Here is a 15,383-nt window from a genome sequence, read left to right as displayed (position 1 = left end):
GTCTGTAACTTCAGCTGGAAAGTATTTGTCCAGAAACTCCCTCTTGAGCACGTCCGAGTCGGTGATTACTGCCTCCGGTTGAGTTTAGTACCACTCCGTCGCCTTTTCCTTAAGAGAAAATGGGAAGACCATAAGCAAAATAGAAGTTTCATCTGCACCATGACGCCTAACAGTAGCACAGGCTGTCTAGAAATCCCTGAGGTGCTTTTTGGGCTCCTGAGCAGGTAAGCCATAAAACTTGGGTATCAAGTTGATTAACGATGTCTTCAGTTCAAAATCTGTAGCTAGATCTGGGTGATGCACTTGATACACTTGCAGGGTAAAATCTGGGGCTCCTGCCTCCTGGATGGTAATCCTCCTAGGTGCTACCATGTCACCTGCACGTGAATTAACTGAATCAGTAGTAGAGGAGCTTGTTTCCTCCTCAAATGGCGGTTCAGATTCGCTCTCAGATAAGACTGGTGAATTGGCAACAACCACTTCACCACCCTCAGAGGCTAACCGACGCCGAGCTCGCCTAATACGGGAAAGAGTTCTTTCAATTTCAGGATCAAAAGCGGCTGAGTTTGGATTAGGCAGTGAACGCGTCATTCAATGAAAAAACATACAGCTCATGGTAACAAAATAAAATAACATAAAATGCAAATAAATAAATTCCAACCAATAAATTAGTACTCTATTGCAACTCCTCGGCAACGGCGCCAAAAATTGGCGCGACAAAAATTTGCAGATTAAGAATTATTAAGAAAAATGGCATTGCAAGTACAGCTCTTAACCAGCAAAAATCCACTTGTCAATTATTAATAAAATACTGGGAGTATGAGTCCCAGGTCGTCTCCCAACGAGTTGCAAGAAGATGTGCAATTTTACTAATCAGAGGATTTCCAAAATGGTTTTTTTTAGTTTGATAAACAGGAAATTAAATTAGAGAATTTATGTAATTTAAATAAAATCTCGACCGGGAGAAGATTAATCGGAAGTTCTATCCTTGTTGGAATTTTCTCAAGATCAATCAATAATTAGTAGTTGTTTCCACTTAGTTAACCCTCAACGAATAAGGGAAAGTCAAGTTAAAAGTCAACTTCTATTCACAAGTCCTAATCCTCTCCCTTAGGAAGGATTAGAGTTAATGACTAACAAGTCAACCAACAACGAATCAATTATAATTGAACTCTTGAGTATTCCAACTCAAGGTTCCCTTTTAATCAACTCCCAATCAAGTTGGGAAACTACTCCATTATCATAAATGTAGACTTTAAAAAATAAAAAGGGGAAATAAAAAGAGACATGATAATCAATAATAAAAGAGATCATATAAAATAAAAGTAGTCTTGCATTAATGAACTCTAAAAGTAATCCAATGTTAACTCTGGACAGATTAAGGATATGAAAGAGTAAGTAAAAAGCAAGTAAACAAACTAGAATGACCAAGTCCGGAGGTAGACTCTTCTCAATAACCGAAGCCAAAATCTTCAAATCCTCAATTATGAGTATATAGAAAAAACCCAGAGGAAGAGTGAAAATCAGATCTAAAAACTAAAAATTATGCGGAATGAATGTCGTCCTTTGTCTTTGCATGTTCCCTGGCTCTAATCTGCGTTTCAGAGCCGAAAACTGGGTTAGAACGTAGCCCAGAATTTATGCCAGCGACTTCTGTAAATTCTGCAGATCGCGCATACCACGCGACCGCGTCGTCCACGCGTTCGCGTCATCCGGCATTTTTTCGTGCCACGTGTGCGCGTTGTCCACGCATTCGCGTCACTTGTGTAGCTTCCAATCCACGCAGTCGCGTTAGGCACGCGAGCGCGTCACTGCAATTTTCTCCAATTCGTGCGGTCGCGTGAGCCGTGCGCCTGCGTCACTTCTCGCTGGTCATCTCCTCAACTTCTTGTGTTCCTTCCATCTTTGCAAGCTTCCTCTTCATTCTCTAAGCCATTCCCACCCTATGAAAACCTAAAACACTTAACACACGGATCACGGCATCGAATGGTATAAAGGAGGATAAAATAAAAAAAATATACAATTAAAAGATCTTTAGGAAGCATGTTTTCAATCATAGAACATTTTTAGGAAGGATTTGTAAATACATGCAAATCATATGAATAAGTGGGTGAAGACTTGATAAAACCACACAATTAAACACAATATAAATCATAAAATAGTGGTTTATCAACCTCCCCACACTTAAACATTAGCATGTCCTCATGCTTAGTTGAAGGAGATAAATATGAATGAATAGGGACATGTAAGACTCATGCAATGCAATGCAACCTATATATATGAATGCAACTATATGATTTTGTCTATCTAATTAAAAAATAAATAAGTTCTCTAAGACAGAGCATAGAACAGATTCCACTAATTCAAATCATACAGTAAAAGCAAGTAAATTTGTAAGAAGACAGCTCGTGAAAATAGGGGACATAGAATCAAGCATTGAACCCTCACTAATGATGTGTGTGTACTCTAATCTCTCTAGTGTATAGGGTAATCACTCTATCCTTCTCTAATCATGCTTTCTAATTTTTGTTCTTCTCCTAACCAATCAACAACATTTAATGTACCAAGGCAAACATCATGAGGTATTTTCAGGGTTGTAATGGGGCTAAGGTAAGGGTGAAGGTATATATGGCTAAGTGAGCTTATAAATTGAATCTTTAATTAACCCAAGCTTTCACCTAATCATATATGTGTATTCTATATAATTTCAAATTTCATACCTAGCTACTCAGAATTTCCTTTTCACATTCCATACTCGTGTATTAACTTTTTCTCTTACTTGTATCACATATGCATTGATTTTTTTTTAACATGAAAATAAACATAGCTTATCGATGCACATGGATTTTTAATTTTTATAGTTTCACATGAGTAGGTAAATACATGCAAATCATATGAATAAGTGGGTGAAGACTTGATAAAACCACACAATTAAACACAATATAAATCATAAAATAGTGGTTTATCATGTGGCTTATGGATGAGAGACATGTACTTAACCTCTTCTCATGACAATTAGATCAAGGAATTGGCAAGATTGATTGTGATTAGAGAGATTGGATTGCCAAGGAATTGGGATCAAATCATTTTTAATCCGCCATAAATCTACTCATATGATTGAGAAAGAAGTTGAGACCCAGTTGATTCATTGTGGATTATGATATATCCAATCCGTAATGAATCTTTCCCTCTGTTATTTCTGTTTCATTAAAATTCACAGCACCCAGTCCCTTTACATTTAATGCAATTTACTTTTCTTGCCATTTAAGTTTCTGCAATTTACTTTCTGCAATTTACATTCTGTTGAATCAATTTCACTCAATTCACCATTGTTAGCTTAGCTAGACTAATCACCTCACTAAAGTTGATTGATCCATCAATCCTCATGGGATCGACCTCACTCACATGAGTTTTACTACTTGATGTGACCCAGTACACTTGCCGATTAGTTTGTGCGAAATTCAATTTTCCCCATCAAGTTTTTGGCACTGTTGCCGAGGATTGATTAAGATCGACAATGATTAAGTAGGTGATAAGTTTAGATTAAGCATTTTTTTTGTTTTTGTCATTTAATTTTCTATTTTCTGCTGATACTTAGGTGTTTTTGTTTTTGCCTCACTAAGAAATTCTCATCTAAGACATGAATTTTAATTTTCTTTGGTGATTGTGTTTTGCAAAATTTAAATGGAGTTCACTTTATCTTTTGATCAAACAAATTTTATGGGATATTGCCCACCATCACTAAATGACTATTCTAATGATGGCTGGGAATATCACCAAGAAATGACAGATTATGAACAATCCAACCAGTGGAGATATACTCCAAAGCCACAAGATGAGCAAGACAATTTCATGAGATATTGCCCAACACTACAAAATGATTCATGTCATTATGCTAATGATTCATGTTTGATGAATTAATGCAATTACTACTATTTTTCATTCAATCACGCTTGTTTCTATCCTAAGATATTCACTCGCACTTCAACTTGATGAATGTGATGATCTGTGACACTCATCACCATTCTCAACTTATGAACGCGTGCCTGACACCCACCTCCATTCTACCTTAGACTGAGTGCATATCTCTCAGCCTCCTGATTCAAATCAGAGTCTTCGTGGTATAGGCTAGAATTATTGGCATCCATTCTTGAGATCTGGAAAGTCTAAACCTTGTCTGTGGTATCCGAGTAGGATCTGGAAAGGGATGACTGTGACGAGCTTCAAACTCACGAGTGCTGGGCGTAGTGACAGACGCAAAAGGATCAATGGATCCTATTCAAACATGAGTGAGAACCGACAGATGATTAGCCGTGCAGTGACAGCGTATTTGGACCATTTTCACTAAGAGGACAGATGGTAGCCATTGACAACGGTGATCCACCAACACACAGCTTGCCATAGGAGGAACCTTGTGTGCGTGAAGAAGAAGACAGGAGGAAAGCAGAGATTCAGAAGATAAAGCATCTCCAAAACTCCAACCTATTCTCCATTACTGCATAACAAGTATTTAATTCATGCTCTTTTATTTTTCGCAATCCAAACTGATAATTATAATTGATATCCTGACTAAGAATTACAAGATAACCATAGATTGCTTCAAGCCAACAATCTCCGTGGGATTCGTGGAAGGAGCCTTGCGTGCGTGAAGAAGAAGATAGTAAGAAAGCAGAAATTCAGAAGACAAAGCATCTCTAAAACCTCAACCTGTTCTCCATTACTGAATCACAAGTACCCTTTATTTCATGTTGTTTATCTTTCATAAATACAATCACTCTCATCATTAATCTCCTGACTAAGATTTACAAAATAGCCATAGCTTGCTTCAATCCGACAATCTCCGTGGGATCGACGCTTACTCACGTAAGGTATTACTTGGATGACCCAGTGCACTTGCTGGTTAGTTGTACGGAATTGTGAAAAGTGTGAATCACAATTTTGTGCACCAGTAGCAGAGCTGGCGTTAAATGCCAGAATTGGCACACAGTGGGCGTTTAAACGCCAGAATGGTACAGGGAGCAGAATTCCTTGACACCTCAGGATTTGTGGACCCCACAGGATCCCCACGTACCCCACCTCTTCTTCTCTTCTCTTCACACATTTCTATAACACTCTTCCCCAAATACCCTTGACCAATCCCATCAATACCTCTTCCCCAAACACCATTCACCTATCAAATCCAACCCTCTTTTCCACACTCTCTTCACCACTCACATCCATCCATCATAAAACCCCACCTACCTTACCATTCAAATTCAAACCATTTCCCTCCCAAACCCACAACTTCATAACCGAATTTCCTCTCCCTCTTACCCTATAAATACCCCTCCTCACCACCTTCCATTTCACACATCATACACACTTACCCCCTTGCCCGAACCCAGTCCTCACCTCCATCTCCTTGATTTCTTCTTCTTCTCCTTATTTCTTTCTTCTTTTGCTCGAGGACGAGCAAACCTTCTAAGTTTGGTGTGGAAAAATCTCTGCTTTTTATTTTTCCGTAACCATTAATGGCACGTAAGGCCGGAGAAACCTCTAGAAAGAGGATAGGGAAGGCAATTGTTTCCACCTCCGAGTCATGGGAGATGGAGAGATTCATCTCAAAAGTGCATCAAGACCACTTCTATAAAGTTGTGGCCAAGAAAAAGGTGATCCCCGAGGTCCCTTTTATGCTAAAAAAGAGTGAATATCCGGAGATCCGAGGTGGGATTCGAATAAGAGGTTGGGAAACTCTCATCAACCCCATCCAACAAGTTGGGATCTTAATAGTTCAAGAGTTCTATGCTAATGCATGGATCACTAAGAACCATGACCAAGGTGTGAACCCGAACCCAAAGAATTGGCTCACAATGATTCGGGGGAAATACTTGGAATTCATCCTTTCACTAGAAGAGTCAACTTTGATCAAAGGTTGGACCAAGTCCTCATGGACATCTGTGTGGAAGGAGCTCAATAGAAGAGAGACTTAAGAGGCAAGCCGGTTCAATTGAGAAGGCCTGACCTCAAACCCGTTGCTAGGAGATGGTTGGAGTTCATCCAACGCTCTATCATTCCTACTAGCAACCGGTCTGAAGTTACTGTGGACCGGGCTATTATGATCCATAGTATCATGATTGGAGAGGAAGTAGAAGTTCATGAGATCATATCTCTAGAACTATACAAGCTGGCTGACAAGCCTTCCACATTGGCAAGTGGTGCACGAAAATATGATCTCTGGTAATGGCTCCAAAAACTTGGTGCTCTAATCTCAATTCATAATTTGTCACAACTTTGATACAACTAACCAGCAAGTGCACTGTGTCGTTCAAGTAATAAACCTTACGTGAGTAAGGGTCGATCCCACGGAGATTGTTGGTATGAAGCAAGCCATGGTCACCTTGTAAATCTCAGTCAGGCGGATATAAAATAGTTATGGAGTTTTCGAAATTAAATAATAAACTAAGGATAGAAACACTTATGTAATTCATTGGTGAGAATTTCAGATAAGCGTGTAGAGATGCTTTCGTTCCTCTGAATCTCTGCTTTCCCGCTATCTTCATCCAATCAGTCTTACTCCTTTCCATGGCTGGCTTTATGCAAGGGCATCACCGTTGTCAATGGTTACTTCCCCTCCTCTTGTGAAAATGGTCCAAATGCTCTGTCACAGCACGGCTAATCATCTGAGGTTCTCGATCATGCTGGAATAGGATTCACCCTCCTTTTGCGTCTGTCACTACGCCCAACACTCACGAGTTTGAAGTTCGTCACAGCCATTCAATCCTAGAATCCTTCTCGGAATACCACAGACAAGGTTTAGACCTTCCGGATTCTCATGAATGCCGCCATCAATCTAGCTTACACCACGAAGATTCTGATTAAGAGATCTAAGAGATAATCATTCAATCGAAGGTAGAACGGAAGTGGTTGTCAGGCACGCGTTCATGGGGAATGATGATGATTGTCATGTTCATCACATTCAGGTTGAAGTGCGAATGAATATCTTAGAAGCGGAATAAGTTGAATTAAATAGAAAACAGTAGTACTTTGCATTAATCTTTGAGGAACAGCAGAGCTCCACACCTTAATCTATGGAGTGTAGAAACTCTACCGTTGAAAATACATAAGTGAAAGGTCCAGGCATGGCCGAATGGCCAGCCCCCATGATCTAAGAACTAGCCGTCCAAAGATGATCCATAAGATACAATCCCGGATTCAAAGATGTCAAATACAATAGTAAAAAGTCCTATTTATAATAAACTAGCTACTAGAGTTTACAGAAGTAAGTAATTGATGCATAAATCCACTTCCGGGACCCACTTGGTGTGTGCTTGGGCTGAGCTTGCATGTTACACGTGCAGAGGCTCTTTCTGGAGTTGAACGCCAGGTTGTAACGTATTTCTGGCGTTCAACTCTGGTTTGTGACTTGGTTCTGGCGTTTAACTCCAGATAGCAGCGTAGAACTGGCATTCAACGCCCTTTTACATCGTCTAAACTTTGCCAAAGTATGGACTATTATATATTGCTGGAAATCCCTGGATGTCTGCTTTCCAACGCAATTGGAAGCGCGCCATTTTGAGTTCTGTAGCTCCAGAAAATCCATTTTGAGTGCAGGGAGGTCAGAATCCAACAGCATCAGCAGTCCTTCTTCAACCTCTGAATCTGATTTTTGCTCAAGTCCCTCAATTTCAGCCAGAAAATACCTGAAATCATAGAGAAACACACAAACTCATAGTAAAGTCCAGAAATGTGAATTTAACATAAAAACTAATGAAAACATCCCTAAAAGTAACTAGATTCTACTAAAAACATACTAAAAACAGTGCCAAAAAGCGTATAAATTATCCGCTCATCACAACACCAAACTTAAATTGTTGCTTGTCCCCAAGCAACTAAAAATCAAATAGGATAAAAAGAAGAGAATATACTATAAATTCCAAACTATCAATGAAACATAGCTCCAATCAGATGAGCGGGACTTGTAGCTTTTTGCCTCTTGAATAGTTTTGGCATATCACTTTATCCATTGAAGTTCAGAATGATTGGCTTCTATAGGAACTTAAAGTTCAGATATTGTTATTGATTCTCCTAGTTCAGTATGATGATTCTTGAACACAGCTATTTTATGAGTCTTGGCCGTGGCCCTAAGCACTTTGTTTTCTAGTATTACCACCGGATACATAAATGCCACAGACACATAATTGGGTGAACCTTTTCAGATTGTGACTCAGCTTTGCTAGAGTCCCCAATTAGAGGTGTCCAGGGTTCTTAAGCACACTCTTCTTTTGCTTTGGACCTTGACTTTAACTGCTCAGTCTCAAGTTTTCACTTGACACCTTCACGCCACAAGCACATGGTTAGGGACAGCTTGGTTTAGCCGCTTAGGCCAGGATTTTATTCCTTTAGGCCCTCCTATCCACTGATGCTCAAAGCCTTGGGATCCTTTTTATTTACCCTTGCCTTTTGGTTTTAAGGGTTATTGGCTTTTTGCTCTTGCCTCTTGGTTTTAAGAGCTTTTGGCTTTTTCTGCTTGCTTTTGCTCTCTTTTTTTTTTCGCCTGCAAGCTTTGTTCTTTGCTGCTTTTTCTTGCTTCAAGAATCATTTTTATGATTTTTCAGATTATCAAATAACATGTCTCCTTGTCATCATTCTTTCAAGAGCTAACATATTTAACATTCATAAACAACAACTTCAAAAGACATATGCACTGTTCAAGCATTCATTCAGAAAACAAGAAGCATTGTCACCACATCAATATAATTAAACTAAGTTCAAGGATAAATTTGAAACTCATGTACTTCTTGTTCTTTTGAATTAAAACATTTTTCATTTTAAGAGAGGTGATGGATTCATAGGACATTCATAACTTTAAGACAAAGTTACTAACTACTAATGATCATGTAATGAAGACACAAACATAGATAAGCACTTAACATAGAGAAAACGAAAAACAGAAAGTGAGAACAAGGAATGAGTCCACCTTAGTGATGGTGGCGTTTTCTTCTTGAGGAACCAATGATGTCCTTGAGCTCTTCTATGTCTCTTCCTTGTCTTTGTTGCTCCTCCCTCATTGCTTTTTGATCTTCTCTAATTTCATGAAGGATGATGGAGTGATCTTGATGTTCCACCCTTAGTTGTCCAATGTTGGAACTTAATTCTCCTAGGGAGGTGTTGATTTGCTCCCAATAGTTTTGTGGAGAAAAATGCATTTGAGGCATCTCCGGGATCTCATGGTGATGAGCTTCCTGCGCCTCTTGAGCTCCATGAATGGGCTCTCTTGCTTGCTCCATCTTTTTCTTAGTGATGGGCTTCTCTTCCTCAATGTGAATGTCTCCTTCTATGAAAGCTCTAGCTGAGTAACATAGATGGCAAATAAGATGGGGAAAAGCTAGCTTTGCCCCAGGGGAGGGCTTTTCGGCTATTTTGTAGAGTTCAAGGGAGATGACTTCATGAACTTCTACTTCCTCTCCAATCATGATGCTATGGATCATGATGGCCCGATCCACAGTAACTTCAGATCGGTTGCTAGTCGGGATGATGGAGCGTTGGATGAACTCCAACCATCCTCTAGCCACAGGCTTGAGGTCCAATCTTCTTAGTTGAACCGGCTTGCCTTTGGAGTCAATCTTCCATTGAGCTCCTTCCACACATATGTCCATGAGGACTTGGTCCAACCTTTGATTAAAGTTGACCCTTCTAGTGTAGGGGCGCTCATCTCCTTGCATCATAGGCAAGTTAAATGCCAACCTTACATTCTCCAGACTAAAATCTAAGTATTTCCCCCGAACCATTGTAACATAATTCTTTGGATTCGGGTTCTTACTTTGATCATGGTTCCTAGTGATCCATGCATTGGCATAGAACTCTTGAACCATTAGGATGCCGACTTGTTGGATGGTGGGTTTGTTAGAACTTCCCAACCTCTTCTTTGGATTTCATGTCGGATCTCCGGATACTCATTCTTCTTGAGCTTGAAAGGGACCTCAGGGATCACCTTCTTCTTGAGCTTGAAAGGGACCTCAGGGATCACCTTCTTCTTGGCCACAACATCATAGAAGTGGTCTTGATGGGCATTGGAGATGAACCTTTCCATCTCCCATGACTCGGAGGTGGAAGCTTTTGCCTTCCCTTTCCATTTTCTAGAGGATTCTCCGGTCTTGGCTGCCATCAATGGTAATGGAAAAACAAAAAGCTTATGCTTTTACCACACCAAACTTAGAATTTTGCTCGCCCTCGAGCAAGAAAAGAAAGAATAGATGAAGAAGAAGAAGAAAATATGGAGAGGAGGGGGGAGGTGTGTTTCGGCCAAGAAGAGAAAGGAAGGTTGTGTTGTGAGAAAATGAGGAAGAATGGAGGGTTATATATAGGGAAGGGAGGGGGGTAAGTTCGGCCATTTAGGGTGGGTTTGGGTGGGAAATTGATTTTGAATTTTGAAGGTAGGTGGAGTTTATAAGGTAGGTTTATGGGGAAAAGTGGATGGATGTGAGTGGTGAAGAGGTGATGGGGAAGAGAGATTGAGGTGATTGGTGAAGGGTTTTGGGGGAAGAGTATTTATGGGATTGTGTGAAAGAGGGGTGAGAAGAAGTAAGTGGAGGTAGGTGGGGATCCTGTGGGGTCCACAGATCCTAAGGTGTTCTAGGATTTACAACCTTGCACCAAATTGGGCATGCAAAATGCCCTTGCACACAACTCTGGGCGTTCAGTGCCAGATTGGTGCTTGTTCTGGGCGTTCAGCGCCAGCTCTTCTCCAGGGTGCATTTCTGGCGTTCAAACGCCCAGATGCTGCCCATTTCTGGCGTTCAGCGCCAGAACCATGCTCTGTTCTGGCGTTGAACGCCCAAAACATGCTTCTTACTGGCGTTTAAACGCCAGTAAGGTCTTCCTCCAGGGTGTGATTTTTCTTCTGCTATTTTTGATTCTGTTTTCAATTTTTTTATTTATTTTGTGACTCCACATGATCATGTACCTATAAAGACATATAACTAATAAAAATATAATTAAATAAAAATTGGGTTGCCTCCCAACAAGCGCTTCTTTAATGTCAATAGCTTGACAGTGGGCTCTTATGGAGCCTCACAGATGTGCAGAGCTTTGTTGAGACCTCCCAACACCAAACTTAGAGTTTGGAAATAGGAGTTCTACACCAAACTTAGAGTTTGGTTGTGGCCTCCCAACACCAAACTTAGAGTTTGACTGTGGGGGCTCTGGTTGACTCTGCAATGAGAGAAGCTTACTATGCTTCCTCTCCATGGGTACAGAGAGAGATCATTGAGTTTTGAACACAAGGTTGTCCTTATTTAATTGAAGGATTAATTCTCCTCTGTCCACATCAATCACAGCTCTTGCTGTGGCTAGGAAGGGTCTTCCAAGGATGATGAATTCATCCTCATACTTCCCAGTATCTAGGACTATGAAATCAGCAGGGATGTAAAGGTCTTCAACCTTTACTAACACGTCCTCTACTTGTCCATAAGCCTGTTTTCTTGAATTGTCTGCCATTTCTAATGAGATTTTAGCAGCTTGTACCCCATAGATTCCCAGTTTCTCTATTACAGAGAGGGGCATGAGGTTTATTCCTGAACCAAGGTCACACAGAGCCTTAAAGATCATGGTGCCTATGGTACAAGGTATTAAGAACTTTCCAGGATCCTGTTTCTTCTGAGGTAATGTCAGTTGATCCAGATCACTTAGTTCATTGGTGAACAAGGGAGGTTTATCTTCCCAAGTTTCAATGCCAAATAATTTGGCATTCAGCTTCATGATTGCACCAAGGTACTTGGTAACTTGCTCTTCAGTAACATCCTCATTCTCTTCAGAAGAGGAATACCCATCAGAGCTCATGAATGGCATAAGGAGGTTTAATGGAATCTCTATGGTCTCTAGTTGAGCCTCAGATTCTTTTGGTTCCTCAGAAGGAAACTCCTTATTGATCACTGGACGTCCCAGGAGGTCTTCCTCACTGGGATTCACGTCCTCTCCTTCCTTTACAGGTTCGGCCATGGTGATCAATTCAATGGCCTTGCACTCTCCTTTTGGATTTTCTTCTGTATTGCTTAGGAGAGTACTAGGAGGGATTTCATTGATCCTTTTACTCAGCTGGCCCACTTGTGCTTCCAAATTTCTAATGGAAGACCTTGTTTCATTCATGAAACTCACAGTGGCCTTAGATAGATCAGAGACTAGGTTTGCTAAATTAGAGGTATTTTGTTCAGAGTTCTCTGTCTCTTGCTGAGTGAATGATGGAAAAGGTTTACTATTGTTAAACCTATTTCTTCCACCATTATTAAAGCCTTGTTGAGGCTTTTGATCCTTCCATGAGAAATTTGGATGATTTCTCCATGATGGATTATAGGTATTCCCATAAGGTTCACCTAAGTAATTTACCTCTGCTATTGCAGGGTTTTCAGGATCATAAGCTTCTTCTTCAGAAGATGCCTCTTGAGTACTGTTGGATGCAGCTTGCATTCCATTCAGACTTTGAGAAATCATATTGACTTGCTGAGTCAATATTTTGTTCTGAGCCAATATGGCATTCAGAGTATCAATTTCAAGAACTCCCTTCTTCATAGGCGTCCCATTATTCACAGGATTCCTCTCAGAAGTGTACATGAACTGGTTATTAGCAACCATGTCAATGAGTTCTTGAGCTTCTGCAGGCGTTTTCTTTAGGTGAATGGATCCACCTGCAGAAGTATCCAATGACATCTTAGATAACTCAGACAGACCATCATAGAATATATCCAGGATGGTCCATTCTGAAAGCATGTCAGAAGGACACTTTTTGGTCAGTCCTTTGTATCTCTCCCAAGCTTCATAGAGGGATTCACCTTCTTTCTGTCTGAAGGTTTGAACATCCACTCTAAGCTTGCTCAGCTTTTGAGGAGGAAATAACTTGGCTAAGAAAGCCTTGACCAGCTTATCCCAAGAGTTTAGGCTATCCTTAGGTTGAGAGTCCAACCATATTCTAGCTCTGTCTCTCACAGCAAAAGGGAAAAGCATGAGCTTGTAGACTTCAGGATCTACTCCATTAGTCTTAACAGTATCACATATCTGCAAGAATTCAGTTAAGAACTGAAAAGGATCTTCAGATGGAAGTCCATGAAACTTGCAGTTCTACTGCATCAGAGAAACTAGCTGAGGTTTCAACTCAAAATTGTTTACTCCAATGGCAGAAATGGAGATGCTTCTTCCATGTAAATTGGAATTAGGTGCAGTAAAGTCACCAAGCATCCTCCTTGCATTATTATTATTTTCGCCTGCCATGTCCTCTTCCTGTTCGAAAATTTCTGACAGGTGCTTGCTGGATAGTTGTAATTTAGCTTCTCTTAGTTTCCTCTTCAGAGTCCTTTCAGGTTCTGGATCTGTTTCAACAAGAATGTTCTTGTCCTTGCTCCTGCTCATATGACAAAGAAGAGGGCACAGAAAAATAATAATAATAGGGATCCTTTATACCACAGTATAGAGGTCCTTATGTAAGTGGAAGAAAGGAAGGGGACAAAGAATGTAATGTAAGGAAAGAAACACAAGGGTGAAGAGAGCAGAGATATGAGATGAGGAGATGTTAGTAGATGAATAAATAATTAGAATGAGATGAGAGAGGGAGAATTTCGAAAATAATTTTTGAAAAAGAGAGTTAGTGATTTTCGAAAATGGTTTTTGAAAGAGGTTAGTAATTTTTTGAAAATTAAAATCAAAAATTAAAATAATTAGTTAATTAACAAGAAATTTTGAAAAAGAGGGGAGATATTTTCGAAAATTAGAGAGAGAGAGTTAGTTAGGTAGTTTTGAAAAAGATAAGAAACAAACAAAAATTTAGTTAGTTAGTTGAAACAAATTTTGTAAATCAATTTTGAAAAGATAAGAAGATAAGAAGTTAGAAAAGATATTTTAAAATCAAATTTTTGAAAAAGATATGATTTTGAAAAAGATAAGATAGAAAGATATTTTTGAAAAGATATGATTGAAATTAGTTTTGAAAAAGATTTGATTTTTAAAATCACAATTAATGACTTGATTCACAAGAAATCACAAAATATGATTCTAGAACTTAAAGTTTGAATCTTTCTTAACAAGTAAGTAACAAACTTGAAATTTTTGAATCAAAACATTAATTGATGATGTTATTTTCGAAAATTAGGAGATAAAGATAAGAAAAATATTTTTGAAAAATATTTTTTAAAATTTTCGAAAATAACTAAGAAAAATGAAAAAGATTTGATTTTTGAAAAAGATTTTGAAAAAGATAAGATTTTTGAAAATTTGATTTGACTCATAAGAAACAATTGAATTTTAAAAATTTTTGAAAAAGTCAACTCAAATTTTCGAAAATTTATGAGAGAAAAAGGAAAAGATATTTTTTTGATTTTTGAATTTTTTATGATGAGAGAGAAAAACATGAAAATGATGCAATGCATGAAAATTTTAGATCAAAACAATGAATGTATGCAAGAACACTATGAATGTCAAGATGAACACCAAGAACATTTTGAATGTCAAGATGAACATCAAGACTTATTTTTGAAAATTTTTATATACAAAGAAAACATGCAAGACACCAAACTTAGAAATCTTTCATGTTTAGACTCTATGGTTGCAAAAATGCACATGAAAAACAAGAAAAGATGCAAAACATGAAAACATTAAGATCAAACAAGAAGACTTACCAAGAACAACTTGAAGATCATGAAGAACACTATGAATGCATGAATTTTCGAAAAATGCAAGATGAATATACAATTGACACCAAACTTTCAACTTGACTCAAGACTCAAACAAGAAACATGAAATATATTTTTGATTTTTATGATTTTATGAAATTTTTTTGTATTTTCTTTTAAATTTTTTTTTCGAAAATTATTTTGAAAAAGAAAAATAAGGATTCCAAAATTTTTAATATGAATTCCAGGAATCTTATGCTCTTTAGTCAAAGGGTCAGGCATGGCTTAATAGCCAGCCAAGCTTTAGTATGTAACTCAGACATGACACGCCTGACATTCCCTACAGTCATCCAGGCTTCAACATGCTTCATGAAACACTAGAATTCATTCTTAAAAATTCTGAAGAAAAAATATATTTTTGAAAACATTTTTATTTTAAATTTTTTTTTTCGAAAACAGATGAGAAAATTTTTGAAAGATTTTTGAAAAATTTTTGAAAAGAAAACAAAAAGAAAATTACCTAATCTGAGCAACAAGATGAACCGTCAGTTGTCCAAACTCGAACAATCCCCGGCAACGGCGCCAAAAACTTGGTGTTGTTGCTGGATCAAAATTTGGCACTGATGTTACCGGACCAAAAGCTTGCCGAAAACTCGAACAATCCCCGGCAACGGCGCCAAAAACATGGTGCACGAAATTGTGATCTCTGGTAATGGCTCCAAAAACTTGGTGCTCTAATCTCAATTCATA

At 38.7% G+C, this 15,383-nt stretch overlaps 1 non-coding gene across 1 annotated transcript; it reads left to right on the top strand.

Moving 5' to 3' along the window:
- The first annotated feature begins 12,735 nt into the window (after positions 1-12,735).
- Positions 12,736-12,843, top strand: LOC112739862 (small nucleolar RNA R71). The gene has a single exon (XR_003170797.1). It is a non-coding gene; the product is annotated as a small nucleolar RNA R71 (small nucleolar RNA).
- Positions 12,844-15,383: the final 2,540 nt, after the last annotated feature.

Source organism: Arachis hypogaea, chromosome 13 (assembly GCF_003086295.3).
Source record: "Arachis hypogaea cultivar Tifrunner chromosome 13, arahy.Tifrunner.gnm2.J5K5, whole genome shotgun sequence".
Taxonomy (NCBI): domain Eukaryota; kingdom Viridiplantae; phylum Streptophyta; class Magnoliopsida; order Fabales; family Fabaceae; genus Arachis; species Arachis hypogaea.
This window is presented reverse-complemented; position numbering and strand designations above follow the sequence as displayed.